Raw genomic sequence first — 16240 nt, 5'->3', positions numbered from 1 at the left:
CATGTGCTCTCCTCCTTCGCAGGCTCTGATCTGAGCCGAAAAAGCTGAGCAGCCTCTGCTGTTGCAGCAGCATCACTGCACAGCCCTGCAGAGAAGCCGTCACCACCAGATGTCACCCGCACCCTTTGCCCAAACCCCAGGAGCCCCCGTAGGGCTGAGGGAAACGTGCCCTGGCCCCTTCCCCCGCCCCCCCCAGCTTCTCTGGGGTACTCACACCTCAGTACCGCATCCCCCGGAGCATCAAGGGACACCGGGCTGCATCCCCAGCTCAGCATCCGTTCATCTCCATGGAAACCTTCTGCCTGCAGCATCCCCCGCTGAGCAGCACCGGGTCAGGGATGATGTGGGTGCTCTCGGTCCCAGTCCTGCTCCTCTTCATGGAGTCAGGGGATTGTGCTTAAAGGGTCCTCGAGCACCCAGAGTCCTGCAGCCCAGACCACAAAGGGCTGAAAGAAGCTGGCTTAAAAGCTGGAAGGGCTCTCTTCTCTGGCTCAGGGGTGCAGTAGGAAGTTTGTGCAGGAAGATGTTCAGCTGAAATAGCACAAAGATCGAGTAGTATCACCCTAACTCCAAACAATATGCCCTATTTTTGTAAGTAAGTTAGAAAGTTCTTTAAGCTATAAATCCACTGAGATGTTTTGCTCTAATATGGGTTCTTGTTCTAATTAAGTGAAATAAAATAAAGTTTTAAAAGGAAAGATTTATCCAATCCCGGTAAGTATCAGAACTGGCTGGAAATACAGAAAGGAGTGTAGTTTTGACTCAGTGAGAAACCAGCCCCAGCATTAGCACAAGCAAGCCTTAGGCATTTTCTACAGTGAGCCCTTTGCCACCTCATGCCTGGCAGGGAGCAGAAAAGCATCCAGAATGTCAGACCTGGGCTGTCAACCTCTGTAACCATCCCATGAAATCCTGGAGGATAACCTTCCCTGGGGGGGGAAAGCTCTAAATCCCAAAGCTCTAAAAGACAAGAGCCAGCACTAAAACCATGCAGAATGGCAGCATTTTTTCCACTGCGGCAACAACCAACCACTCTGGAAAAAAAACCGGCCTGGGTCTTTTTGTCTTTGACCTCCACTGCAGCAGTACATTAGGCTCTCTGTGCAGGTGCTCTGCTGGAAGTGGGATGCTGCTAAGTTTATTACAGAAGCAGAGGGGTTGGCTCAGAAGGTCCCAAGGGCTCAGTCCCCTGCTGCTGTTTAGCTCAGATTGCATTATTTAATGGACTGGTTTACAAAAAGCAAGTCTGTTGCGAGCCCCCACAGTGTCTTATAAAATTCAGCACCAACACTAAGCCCCCAGCCTGGCTCCACAAACGAGTTATTGCTTGTAAAAGTCCTGGTCCATAGAGCCAGCCAGCACTGCTCCTAGGTGCATGCAATAAAAACCCCCATGCTCCATCCCTTTCTCAAATAATACTTTATATTTGTTGCTTTGGGGTGTCCAGAAAGGAAGAAAATTACTGGCCCATTAACCACTGCCCCTCAGCCCATTTTTTCATGTTTCAAACAATTGGCAGTGGGGTTGGCTTTAAACATTTGTTTTGCCTCAGATTATTTGCAACACCCCATAAACTCAGTTGCTTTTCACTCCCCCACTATGGGGATTTCTCCTATGTGTTTTTTCCATGCATCTCCAACATATGGGGCAATAAAACCCGAGTTAGTATCATGAAATATTCTAGGGGTGGGAAGGGGACCGTGGTGAGAGGTGCAGGACTTGGGTGGGAGTGACCTGACAAAGACCTGGGCCTGAAGGAAACTCAGATATTATAGGGCAGGAAACTGCAGGCTCAGCTCAGGCTGTGCCATCTGTCTGGACTGTACATCACTCCTCAGGGCTTGGTAGGCACCAGGAGGCATTCAGCAGAGGTATGGCCAAGAGGGGACAGGTTATCGGCTGGAAAAAGCATCCAAGAGCCACCCAAAGAACAAAAAGAATTAATCTGTTTGCTTTTTGCCCCCTCACCCCACAATTGCCAAAAATGCTGATGAGTTGTGAGCAAGTGCCCACAATGCCCCAGTCCCCAGGAGCATGTCTTGAGCCATCTGCCAGCATACAAATGTCCCTGTGCCCAGCACCCTGTCCAAGCAGCTGTGTCACTGGAGGGCTCTAACAGGTTAAAGGATGCCAATATTAAAGGCAGGGAGAGAGGGGCTGTGCAAAAGCAGTCCAGGCCTGGTGTTTCCCAGTTTCTGTGCAGTCCTAGCTTGTCATTTCAATAATGTCATCTCAACGAAGGTTTTTGGGGTGACTCTTACAGTGGTTCCCCAAGCAGTGCCACAAGGGCTGCACAAGGACTCCATTCACCCCAGTTCAGCTGCATGCTCACAGGGAGCCTCTTCCCTGCATCCTCCTTCCCCATCTGGCTCAGACTTTCAGCACAGAACCTGGAGTAGCCCCATTAATCCATCCATCTCCCTCCATCTGGGGAGGTCCCTGTGGGCTCCGTGCAAAAAGCACAGCTCTGCAGAAGTTCTGAGCCAACCACTGGCACAACCAATGAGTTCAGAAGCTGCAGATAGAAGACAAGATTTCCTGTACAATGAGAAGACAATGGGTTTCTCTGCTTGGCTTTGCTCCTTGCACTGGGAAGACATTAGAGGGTGACAAAACCCCACCATTCTTCTGGGAAAACCCACACCTACCTGTAGCTCTCCTCTTCAGTGATGCTCCATATGCACACCCTGCAGGCAAGCAGCCCAAACCCAATGTCCAAACAGACCTCAGAGCATAGCTCAGGGAGGGCACAGTGAACACATCTGAGCATTAAAGAGAACATGGCTCTCCATGCTCCACTCCCTGTGATCAATCATAGAACCATAGAATCACTCAGGCTGGAAAAGACCTAGTCCAACAATGACCTAACCATACTACCTTAACTCTAACAACCCTCCACTAAATCACGTCTCTGAGCACCACATTCAAGTGATGTGCTCGAGATGGGTGAGTGGAATGCTGGAGTTTGTAACACGGTGTACAGCTGTCATCACTGGCATTTGTCAAACGAAGTGACCACTCTCGGGACAGGTACTATTTCAAAAGTGGACATCGCTTTTAAAAAGTGCTAATGTACAAGGCTGTCAGGTCCTCACCTCAGGAGCAGGATTGTTCCTCTGAAGTCTGGGGCAAGATAAGGCTGCGGCACACTCACTCTGCAGGAGGGAACCGCCTGGGCCATTCCTGCATGTCACTCACAGCACAAACCTGGTCCTGCAGCCGTGCTGCACCCACAGCCTCCTGCCCAAAGCTGGAGTATAGAGTCATTCAAGTCACCTTCCCATTGCTATTCATGCACACCCCATCCCACAACAAGTCACTTGCAATGTAGAGTTTATTTGTATAGAGCCCTCACTACTTCTCCTAACCTCAAAAGCACTGCCTACCAAGCACACCTTCACCTGCAGCACTACAAAGCTGTCTGAGCCTCAGATGAGCCTATGCTGAGTTGAGCCTATGCTGAGTTGAACCTATGCTGAGTTGAACCTATGCTGTTCCTGAGGCTGGCAGAGGGACCAGCGCTCTACCAGGTGCAGCAGGGTGCAGATAGCAGAGCATTCCCTGCAGCAGTACCACAGCAGCCCTCAGCTCACCTCCTTGAACACTAGAGGAGTTCTTTCACCCACCACTTCTACTGTAGAGCCACTGAAAGATGTTTATTCAACTCATTTTCTCCTTGTCTGTCTTGTTTTAAGATAAAGGAGAAAAAATAAACATCCAAAAAGCTGATCAGATTCAGTTCTCCCTGCCTTCTCTTCTGGAGACAGCTAAGCCCTCTCCTGATCTTTGGCCATTACCCACCTGGTTCTGCTCGAGGATTGCCCTGACTAGAACAGGAACCCTCTTCTTTAAGAGCTTTGAAACAGCTTCTGACAGAGGGACTCAGAGTAATCCTGTTGAGGACTGAGAAGGATTGACTGCTGCCCCTTGGTCCCACAAATCATAGACTCATAGAATGCCTTTGGTCAGAGGAGACATAACAGATCACTGAGCTCCATCTCCCAGCCATGGGCAGGGCTCAGCCACCAGATCAGGCTGCTCGGGGCTCCATCCACAAAGCTGGACACTCCCTCTGCATACAGCTCCTGAACGCCAACAGCACTCAGGGCAGAAACCTTTTTTCCTCAAAACAGGGCAAATAAGTGAACTGTACCTTCCCACACTGTTCCCAAAACAAAACCAAACCTCCACATACCTCACAGAAAACACACTCAGTGAGGCTTCCTGGAGTGAACTGGCATCCTATTTTAACCACCAACTATTAGCTTGTTGAATAATATTATCATAAATAACCTCATTAATTCATAACAGCAAAGCTGGACAAGCTTTCTTCAAGCAAACAACTTGTGAAATTACATGTCGCTCTTAGAATCACAGCATGGCTTGGGTTGGAGCTAGATGGTCATCAATGTCCACATGAGCCATTCAATGGTTCTATGATGTTATATCTATTGCATATGAGGAACACATTACAGTTATGTGGCATAGACAAATGAAGACCAAAGAATCAAAGTAATGCTGCAGTACCACAGTGAGGGCATTCATTAGCATACAATGATTGACTGTTCATTGATTTAGGGAAAAAATCAGGGGTAAAAATAACCCATACTAAATCAGAACTTTTCTTTAATGTCAAAATCTCCTATTTGTGGATAAAGAACTGTATCTATCTATTTCTAAAAGTATTACAGGTGTTTATTCCTTATCTGTAGAATCATAGATTCATGAAAGCTGGAAAAGACTTCCCAGATCCCCAAGTCCAACTACACCCCACCCCCATCATGCCCACTGGCCCCATGTGCCACATGTCCCCATGTGCCAAACCTTCACTGCTCTCAAACAGCTCCAGGGACAGTGACTCCACCACTCTCTGAGCATCCTGTGCCAGTGTCCAACTGCTCTTTTGAAGAAATTCTTCCTAATATCTAACCCAAACCTCCCCTGGCACAACTCGAGGCCATTCCCTCTCATCCTATCACATCACGTGCAGCACAGGCCACCTCTTCCTTGAGGAGCTGCTGGCTGGAGGGAGCTTTGGTCCATCACAAAGGCTGTAGTAATCCCTTCTGACTCACCCCCAGTAACTGGCAGTGCTCCTCTGCTAGTGCCCACTTCCAGAACTCCAGCTTTTCTCTTTTTTTTGGCAACACTGCAGGGAAATATCAGAGGCACCCATGTGGCCTCCCCTGGCTCCAAAGGGAGGCACTGGCTGTGGAAGAAACACCCAATTATTTAGCAGCTGTCAGAGTTAAGCCCGGTAACCCCAGGCCAGGAAAGCCACACTCCATGCATCCATCCCCTGGCAGAGGGCAGCCCAGCACAGCCTGGGCACTGTGTGCTATGGGACAGTGGGTGTGGGGGAAGTGGGGCAGTGGGGGGGTGTGCCCAACACGGTGCAGGGCTGGGGCAGTGCCCACCCATCAGCACCCATCAGGCGCCCCAAGCCCGGCTGGCCACAGGATAAATCACATCGTGAGGGATGGGGGGAGGTGAGGGGTGCAAAGGCAGCACGAGGGAGAGGAAAAACCAGATCAAAGGCAGAAATTCATCAGAGATAACAGAATTATTTATTTTTCCTGCTTCTAGCTGGGATTTTTTTTCCCCCTTTGAGGCCCCCCAGGCCTTCTGGGCTCCTACGTCTCCAGGCAGTCTGTTCCTCCACAGCATCCCAGCACCCCGCCCACCACAAAGCACCATGTTCACTCCATCACGCCGCCCCGCGCAGTGCAGCGAGACCTTTTGATCTCCATCTCTGCAGTGTTTATGTGTGACAGTGCAAGAAATGTATTTACAGTACCCAGGGCTCTGTTAGACACTGCCTGCCTGCGTTTCAACATTAATATTGGGAGCAGGGGAGGGAGGGGAGCTGCTCTCCTTTAATTCACCCATCATTTATTAAAATGTTTATTTGGAAATCTGCAGGCCCATTTATCTGGATATTACTCAGAGCAGGATCAAATAATAACTCAGGTTCTGTGTGTCACACAAGACAAACCAAATCCACTCTAAACAGGGTCCCTGCATGCCCTGTACCCACCCGCCAGGCGCAGGGCTGGGTGGGCTCTGGGACACGCAGTTCCACTTATCATCTCCACTCATATGCACAGGGTTAGTGGGGCCAGCTTCTGCTGCTGTCCATGGCCCCAGAGCCCTTGGTGCCCATTGGCAGGGGTCTCTGCTTGGGCTGCACCCAGCTCTAGCTCACACACCTGGGTTTTGAGCCACTCCATCCCTGCAGGAAAGTCCCTGCAGGTTTGCTGGAGTGCACAGAGACACCACACAGCTCCAGCCCTAGCCACTAGGGGTGAAACAGCCCAACACTGGGATATTCTGTAAGGAATCCAACCTTGTGATTCTATCATTCTATGATTCTGGGGCTGAAAGTAAAGTAGTAGTCACTAAGGCCTAATGGGCACCCACTGTTTCCCTCTGGTATTCCTTTCCCCACCTCACATGTTGCCCAACAGAGCCATGTGATGGATGATGAGGTTTGGCAAGGTGCTAATTTCAAGCATTCAGTAGCATTAGAGTTGCCTGTAGGGCTGCATGCAGATGCTGCTTAGTGCCTGTGGAGCTGCTTTCCCAGCAGCCAGCTGCTGACTAGGAAAGCAATGCGAGTGCTTTTGGGCAGCATTTGGTGGCAAGAAAGCTGCCTCCTGAGCTAAGAGGATTTGGTGTTGACATGGTGCCATAAAGGTGCCCATTTCACACAGCCACAGTGTGATGCAGACCCAGCAGCTCCCATCTGGCAGCACATAGGTTCAGGATGAAGCCAGAGGTGCCATGACACATTGAGCTTCAGGGACCTTTGATGCCTGATGGAAGGAAAAATTACAGAGAGTTACTGATAAAAGGAAAAGTGAATTCACTGAGGCAGATGGGCTCTGTGCCTTGTGCAACTCACGCTGCTGCCTCAAGGCCCCCTGAGCCACAACCTTGCTCCTGACTACAGCCATGAAATCCCAGCTCCCCAGTGCATGACATCACAAAATTCTTCCCATCAACAGCTGTTTGCAAATCTCATTTTAAACATGTCTTTTGTTGGAAAGGTGTTGAGTAAACGTGACATCAAAGCCAGCTTGCTCAGGATCACCAAATAAATGCCTTGGGATGGGGAGTGATGGAACAAAGCACTGAGCCTGGAGCTAGAGCCATGTCTGTGCACTTGACCAGTGCACTTGACCACTGCCCCATACATAGAATCATAGAATCACCAAGATTGGAAAAGATCTCCAAGGTCATCCAGTCCAACCATCCACCTATCACCAATATACTAAACTATGTCCTCAGTACAACATATAAATGATGCCTCTGCTTTGGTGGGTCCCATTGCAGAGCTGGTGCTGCTGGGATGCAGAGCACCCTGTGGTGCACAGACACCTGGCAGCTATCTAGGGCCCATAAGAAACACCACCTGTCTCCACCTCCAAACCAGCAAGGTAAAGCACCTTCCCTGAGCACAGTGATTTAAGATCCTTCCCTCCACACAGGAGCAGCCCCTCAGAAGCACTACTGCACAGCACTACTGCAGTACCATCCTTAACGCACCGAGCCCAGCATCCTGCACTGGCATCCCTGCTTTTGTCCCAACTCAGCCCAGCCTGTGTCTGCAGAGAAGTGTGCTTGCTTTTCAGTGCAAATGAGATTTCTGCTTTTCAAATCAACAGATTTTTCATTATGAAAGTGGGCTTATTTTAGCTACTTGTACAGACGTGTGCGGAGACAGAAAGAAACATCGGTTTTAAGCATTTGCTACGTACTCACATAGGCGTTGTATGTAAGCGCAATGTTTTGACTACATAACAAATGGTTCAAATGCCCTCCCCTTTTCTGCCTCATGCTTCATAAAAGAGTTTGCATCTTGGCCTCCCAGCTTTATTACAATCATTTTAACTCTTCCAACTGACATTTTCCAGGTAGCGCCCATTCATTTTGCCGCCCTCGCTCCTGAAATCCTGCAATGATTTTAATCCTTCCTGTGATCTGATAGCACCCACATGGACTTTGCTGAATAAAATCCAGTAATTAACAGCTTTAGGAGGCTCTCTTTATTATTTTCTTTCACCTTTACTTTCAGTCCTAACTCTGCAGGAGCGGGTGAGTCATGGCTTTGCAATCCACACTGGATGCCAGCTGAAAACAGAGGCTTCACACGATCACATTGACAGATGACGTGGAGGCAGCCCTGCTAGGCACAGACTCATCCATATCCTGAGTTAAAAGAAATATTACATTTTTAAGGGTAAAGAAACATATTTAAGAGATAAAGGAAAAGTTTGCTGGTCATCAATTATAATAATAAAATAGAGGGGTGTGGGGAGGAGAAATACACTTTGAAGATGTACTAAAGCCCCTCATCTTCAAAGAGCTGGAGGAGAGGGCTGCCCTCATGCCCCTCCAACAGGCGGCAGCCGCTGTGCCATGGAAATCTGTCCCAGGATAAACTTGACCTGAGCCCAGCCAAGCCCTGCAGGCACCAGGAGAATAGGAAATGGCAGGAGGGAATGGTGGGGATGGTTTGAGGGCTGGAGGTTAAGCCTTGGGGCTATTTTGCAGTCTGGAGATGACAGCCAAGGGGAGGAGTAGGGAAACTGCAGCAGTCAGGGCTTCAGCTCTGTGCATGGAGCACAGCACAGTGCAAAGCCCACAGCTCTGTGACGGTATCATGGCCATAACTCTACAGGTTCTGCTTACTGCACTGCAGATCTGGGCCCCTTTGTCTGCACATGATTACCTGCAGAAGATACAGCACATGGAAAGCCATACACGTCTCCTGCCTTTACAGGATTTGGAGCTTGAATTCAGACAGCAAAAACTTTAATGTCTATGCTCTGAGCTTTGCCCTAAGCAAAGCCTTCAGCCCCACTGTGAAAACTGCATGTATGAGTTACTCCATCTATGGGCTGCATTACTTAGTCCACATGTAATTGTAGAATCATAGAATGGCTTAGGTTGGAGGGGACCTTAAAATCACCTTGTTCCAATTCACCTGCCATGGGCAGGGCTGCCACCCATCGGATCATGCCCAGGGCATCATGGTACCTTCAGAACCAGCTGTCTCTAAAGGACTGGGTCATTTTGGCTGGGGAAGATCCTTCCATAAGTTTGGTTGTTGAGTGACCTCAACCTGCAGGAAGCAAGGGCCCAAGGTGCTCCACCCTGGTGCAAGCACACAATGTCTTCTTTCCCTTCTTGGTTTCATGGCATAGTTGGACAAAACCAGTACAGAAATGAAAGATGGTTCTTGTTTATTTCCACCAAGCAGAATGAAAATGTAAGTGAAATAACTCAGCACAGCTCTATGCACACCCATGGATTGTAATGTACAGTGAAGAGGACATAGCTATAAATGCAGTTTCTATAATGCAGCTCACGAACTCACGCTGGTGCTTCATGCAGGGTGCTCAGAAAGCATCTCATGTCTCCTTCTAGCCCTATTACAAAGCCCTTTAATGCCTTTAATTCTGCCCAGAAATGCTCCCAGCTCATCCATGAATCTGGACTGCACCCTGTGGAACCCTCTTCACACTTTTTTATGGAACCTTTTCCTCAATTAGAGGAAAACTGGGCCAGATGCATCATGAACCATCCAGACCCACGTTACACACTGGAGAAAGCCACGTCCAGTCTGGATCTTGCACACCTGAACATCCAGAGCACAGAGCCATCTTCACACATCAAAACCTAACTGAGGACATTGGAACAGGTTGCCCAAGAAAGCTGTGGGTGCCCCATCCCTGGATGTGCTTGAGGTGGAGGCTGGGTGGAGCCCTGGGCAGCCTGATCTGCTGGGGGGCAACCAGCTCACAGCAGGGGTGGAACTGGATGGTCTTGAAGGTCCTTTCCAGCGTATGCCATTCTGTGATTCTATAATATTAGAGCTAAGCTGCATAGAAATGCACTGAGGACAGACAGTTGCTTATCTGCCACAAGGCACGGTGGTATTCCAGCACATCCAAGAGAGGTGCAAATGAAAGAGTCTGAGCATGGAGCTAACTAGACATTTACAAGTTTGGTTAGTTCACCTTACTTCTCAAGAATACAATGTGGAAACCAACCCTGAGGAGCGGGGCTTCGGGGAGAAGCTCTCATCCCACTTTGGAACCCATGGCACCTTTTCTCAGCCTTCACACTCAATGGGCTTGTGCTCTGCCAGCCCCACACCCTCACAGCCCCTAGGAGGCTGTTAAAGGTTGTTTCCAATCTCAGGGCCCACTCATGTGGAGAGTTTATCATGATGTTCAACGCCAAGATTTTTCTTCAGCTTATAAGCCAAAACTAACATAAACAGCCAGCTCCACATTCATTATTCTAATTCTGCCATAAAACATGCTAGAGCCAGTTCTTGACTGAGGTAGTAACTGATTTACTGCCCTTTCAGCAGGCATTGTCTAATGAGTTGGGTAAGCTCACAGGGCAGATTTATGCCAGAGGAGCAGCTGGAGGGGAGCTCCCCATCAGCACAGGCTCTCCAGCCAGCCTCAGCATGCCCAGAGCAGTGCAAACGCTACTGGCCTCATGGAAAGGAACATTTCCAAGTTTTCCTACTGACCGCCATGCTGAAGAGGCTGCCTTCCAAAACTTCTCTCTTAGCTCTGCAAAGAGACGCGAAGGAAGATCTTTGGAACATCCCCTCGCTAAGGCTGAAGTGTGTGCTTCAGGGTGGGGGTAAGCAGAGTGCTGCTCACTGCCAGTTCAAGCAAGACTCCACGAGCATGGCATGAAGCTCTGGCATCCAGTGCTGAGAAGGGCACAACAACAGCCCCTGAATGGTGGGTTGTGGCATCAGCTCAGGGATCATGCTTTGGTAGGCGGGCCCAACATCACCATGCCTGGAGCAGCTGGAGCTCCTGAACACAGCTGCCCCAAGCCATTGCTTCTCCTGGATGCATGCTTCCTCTTTCTTTCTAAGGGAGGAAGCTCTTCCCAAGTTCAGCAGACCCCACATGGAGTTATGAGCAGCCTCATGTGACCAAAACAACTCCACCCCATGTTTTATCCAAAATTCCCAGCCAGATCTGCTTCCAGGTACTCCAAAATCCTCTTGCAAGCTCTGCAGGCAGGAGAGCAATGCCATGCATTGCATGTATCCCAGACTGGTTTCCCTCCAGCTCTCCCCACCAGAGCCCCTCTGAAGGCTGGTGCTGGCACTGAGCGCTCACAGAGTGGAGCAAGCGTCAGATGCATGCCACTTTCTTTATTTTTCTATATCAGTTTGAAAAACTGTTTCCCAGGGAGGCTGGCTTCAGAAAGAGGAGGAGTTCAGCTCAAACCTTACCCCTTTTGTAACCCCATGGCTCTTATTTTGGAGGAATTCCTTGAGGAATTCCTTTTTTTTTTTTTTTTTTTTTTTCTTCCCTTGAGTTGCTTCTAATTCTAACCACAGCCCAGCTCACATGTAAAGACTCCTGAGCAGCCTTTGTAAAGCCACAGATCATGCATGTAATCCATCCAGCTGCTTTGAACAGACACAAATCAGCCATTCTGTTTGCAGGACTGCAAGAGGCAAGGATGGAACAAGTCCCAAATCTCTTCCCATTGCAAATATCATTTCCACCTGAAAAGCAAAGGAGAAGTGAACAGGCATTCTCTTCATCAGGGAGCTTCCTGGTCAGCACCAGTGTGCACTGCAGACACCCAGATGGCTCCAGGCGCAGGGACATCTTGCTCCACAGGCTGAGTGCTTTAACAGCATGGACGCTTCCATCTTCCCATCCAGCTCCTCCTTTCTCCTGCAGAACAGTCTGATTTACTGCGGGCTACACAAGTGAAGAAGTAGAAATCTGGGTCCTTATGGGCCTGCAGAGCTGCAGAAACAGGATGGAAATCCTGGCAGAAGAGCCCTGTCTGGTCCCAGCATCTACTCCTCAATGGAGGGTGCAGCTTTCTCCAACTGCCCCCAGGTTGCTTGGCAGGGCACAAGGAGAGAAGAAAAACAAAGCCTTACCTAGATGCAGATGTTCTTTTGGCTTGGCTAAAACCAGGCATAAACCAGTGTCAGACTGGGAGTGAGGAGCTCCTGTGGGTTTAGCTAGGGAGGTCCTAGGGCTGTCCAGAGTCTGAGCCAGCACGTATCTCCCACACAAGTAGAAGGAATGCCCTACAGCCTCCTCCTGCCCTCGCATGCCGTGCACAGTTGTTTTCCTTTCCTTCTTCATAGAGAAGATCACCCCTAACCATCATGCCCCAGGTGACACCAAGCTCTTCCCCCATCCTCAGACACCTTCAGTCTACTCAGATATCCATCCTTTCCACCAGCAAAACCATTTGGGGAGCAGTCACTGTCCCACTCTTTGTGCCTCAGCACCACGCTGCACCAGCAGCATGCTCAGCACTGTGCCAGCAGCTCAGCCTCAGCAAGCAGCACTACCAGCCCCAGCCTATACTGTTCCTGGATGTTTGTCCTCATGGCTGTATGCAGAGGGAAAACAGTTCTGCAGCACCTTCAGCAGCCAGGTGACTTCCTCATCCAGCCGCCTTCCCAACCTTCCTCTAGGCACAAGCACTGTGATTTAAATTACAGGGAGGGGTAGGATTTAGTGGGCTGCTGGGAAAGGACTTCGTGTGCAGATCCCCAGCTCTGGAAGGGGTTTTATGTCCTTTGTGTATTGTGTTATGAGACAAAGGTAGAAGAAAACACCTGGAGCAGTGAGGCCGGGGTGGGGGGAGAGATATTGCCATGACTTCTTACAAGATTGGGGACAGATTTATAGAGGTATTTGCAGATCTGCCACTGGGAGCTGACTGCTGTGGCTGTGAGCAGCCAGCTGATGCATAGGAGCATGCAGAACTCACCCAGCATGGCCTGGTACAGCCATCCACAGGCATCAAGCAGTCAGCCCCTATACTGCGCTGCATTGGCTGTGTACATGCAGTCAGGACCACCTCCCCTCATGGGCACTGACAGAACCATGCTCAGGCACCTATAGATCTGGAGCAAGATGCCCACTGGGACAGAACCACTTTAGCAGCTCCCACCAATCTCTCAATTTACAAAACTCTTCCTCCCCATCTTCACCAGTGCTTCCCATGCCAAAGCCCTGGCACCCTCATTAGACAGGATGCAGAAAGCTGGCCAGGATCTCAAAGACAGCTCTGCTCTGCCTGCGGGACAGCACAGGTCCCTGCTGCAGCTGGGAAGATGGATGTAGCAGCCGAGGAAGGAGAATGGGAGTAGTGGATAACACTCTGTGGAAATCCCCTGTGAAGAGAGGGCTGAGGATGCCCTTTGCACTCTGCTACAGATCTGAATTGTGAAAGCAGAAATTTGCATGGTGCCCTGAACTGGGCATGAAGGCAGCAGGACAGGTTACACCTCCGGCAGGGCCAGGGTAGCGCCAGCAGCAGAACAGGCACTGCGGGTCCTCCGCCTGGAAGCCAGGGCAGGCAGGGAACAGACTGACAGCATGATTTAGGACCTGTCTGCAAAGCAAACAAAAGCAATTGAAAACTGCATCATCTAGGCAAACTTAGTAGGTTGTATTTTCACAAGTGAGGACTGATGGTAAGACCAGCTTAATCCCCCGACGGACTTTCCACACCTCCACATGCCGGCTTACAGGGCCAGCTGTTTTTTCTTGTAGCTGATTGCTGAAATAACATCACTGGGCTCATGCAGTGGAACAGGATGGGCTGGGAGGGAGCAGCCAGCAATGCAGGAAAAGAAATGTGCTCGGCTGCCAATGCTCTGCCCCATGCTCCCCAAAACCTTGGCACCCCCTGGCCTGGACAGGATTGTGCAGCGATGCCCCAAAGCACACTGCCTGTGACAGCCCATCCTGAGCACAGACACTGAGCACTAGAGAAGCAAGGCTTAACTGAATGGCATTAAGTACATGCAAACAAACCACCACCACTCAAGCCAACGTGGAGCTTTCTTATGATAATATTCCTATTTGATTTTGGATTGATCAAAACAGTAGAGTTCTCTCATCTTGATTTCCCAACAAATTCAAAAAAAAAAAAAAAGAGAGAGTGAAAACACCTTTCTCAAACCAGCAGACGTTCAGCACCCTCTTATTCCCTTCCCAAACCACCACTGAAATTGTGAACACATTCTTTTTAATGTCAGACCTGTAAACAAAGAGAAAAATGCCTCATTTATGCAGCTGGATGCATCTCCTGCATGCAACAGGCATGCAAGCAGCACAGCTGCTTCCACTGATACACATAAATTCATTAGCACATGGCTTAAAATCTGCTTGATGGTCAAAGAACAAAACCAGCGTCCTCCTACACCCACGCCTTCCAAAGCCATAGGTTTCACCCCACAAGCTGCAGGATTGTCTACATGAGCGTATGGGTATGGATACGTAATTAATTGAAGATGAGAGGTGGTTAACCTGGGATGTTTGAACATTTGGGGCTGACAGTCTAACAAGTTCCTGCCGGGTAAGAAGCCAAAGTCTGGCATCTGGGAGCTCAGGTATTTCTCCAGAATCAAAAGCAGCTGAAGCATCTCTCAGAAGCCAGGTTTTAATGACGAGGCTGAATGCAGAGTTATCTACAACTAGCTGCAGCCAAAGGAATCATCAGAGAGAGTGTTGCCACTGCTGGTTCATTTCCCTTCATTATGACTTCTCGTTACTTTTCACTGATAGTTGGGTTAGCTGGGAGCATATATTTTGAAGTGAATGCTTTTGGCCTTTGTAAAACAGGACATTAAAATGCAGTCCACAAAATATTCAGATGTTTTCTTCATAGAAAGTTTTTCAAATGTTGATAATGTGGGAATATTTGCTTGTGTTTTTAAAACAACTTCCATAGAAAAATAAGAAGAAAGATCTTGGCGCACAGGCATGCAGGTGACAGAGAGGACATTAGCAGCCACAGAAATCCAGACCTGGTCTCTGTGCTGGTCTCCTTCAGTACCAGCCTCTTCCCTTGTTCCAAAATCCTGGGCTGAATGCACAAAGCTCTGCTCAATCCATCAAGCCCGACCTGTCACATAGTTCCCTTCTGCTCTGACAGACTGTGCACTGAGCAGAGCTGTACTGCAGAATGCAGCAGTGCTGCTCTCTGTGCTGCCAGCAGCCCCAGCCCCAGGGCTGAGTGAAGGATAGGTACGTCCTTATCAATGCCATTAAATCTGTCTCATTCTAAAGCCTATCTTCATATTTTCATTTAAAAAATAAAACAAAGCACTGACATTGCGTTCTGCGATGGATATAGGGCTAAGGGATTTTTGTCTGTTCCAGTTTTCCCAGTGCCCGACTGCCACCACCATTATTTCCTGCCTTTGGGTCCTGTTGCCATCACAGGGACAGTGATAACAGTGTTTCTGAACCCCTAGCAGCATTGCTCCCACTCACAGCTCAGCATCCTCCCTCAAACACAGCTTTACACTGGCAACACCGACACAATGAGCTCAACCCTCCAAGTGCACCATTGCATGAGATGGGGGGATGTTTGGGCTGAATTAATCCCTTGCCATCTCGGTATCAATGGCAACAAGATCCTGGATCATAAAATACCATCCCTGCTGCTGGGCTGAGCTAAAGTCATCCTTTATGGAACTGGAGCCATTCACACAGCAGCTAGGAGATACTCTTGCACACACAAACAAAAAGACAACCAAATTAACTGCAATCACAGCCAGCAGCCTGTTCAAACAGCTTTCACTCTGTAAGGTCTACATTATGGGGTTCAGGCTGCTATGGATGGCTTCCCACCATCCCTCACACCCCTGTAGCATCAGATATTTTGTGCCATGCCTGCAAATTGACTTTCTATTCAGATCCACAAGCCAGCCAAGCACACTGCTCACAGAGCCAGTGATGCAGTGTCCTGCTCTGCACAGCAACCAGTGCTGCTGCTCAAAGGCTCCTGCCAGAACCCTTTGTTTGGGCTGTGGGGAAGCAGGGAAGAGCTGAACACTATACTTCAAATGAGGAGTTCATGCATGGCTAAAGGCCCTTTAAAATGGGATTAAAAATTCACCTTTCTGCCCCACATTTTTTTGACATTTCTAATCAAACCGATCCTGAGACAGACACAAGAACAGGGTTGGATCACTAATTTTCATAACCAGTGCGCCTTGGGGAGTATTTGCTAAGTATTTCTGATTTTAGAATAGGTGCAATAGATAGAATAGATGCAATGGATAGAATAGAGATGTTGGAAAGAATAGGTGCAATAGATACAATAGAGGCACTGGACAGCATAGATGCAATAGGTGGATGCATTAGATCAAAAGATGCATTAGATGGAATAAATTCAATAGATATAATAGATGCAGAGT

The sequence above is a fragment of the Coturnix japonica genome, chromosome 9 (assembly GCF_054131305.1).
Source record: "Coturnix japonica strain WE chromosome 9, WE-NBRP24, whole genome shotgun sequence".
Taxonomy (NCBI): Eukaryota; Metazoa; Chordata; class Aves; order Galliformes; family Phasianidae; genus Coturnix; species Coturnix japonica.
The sequence above is the reverse complement of the archived record's forward strand: the minus strand, read 5'-3'. Positions refer to the sequence as shown.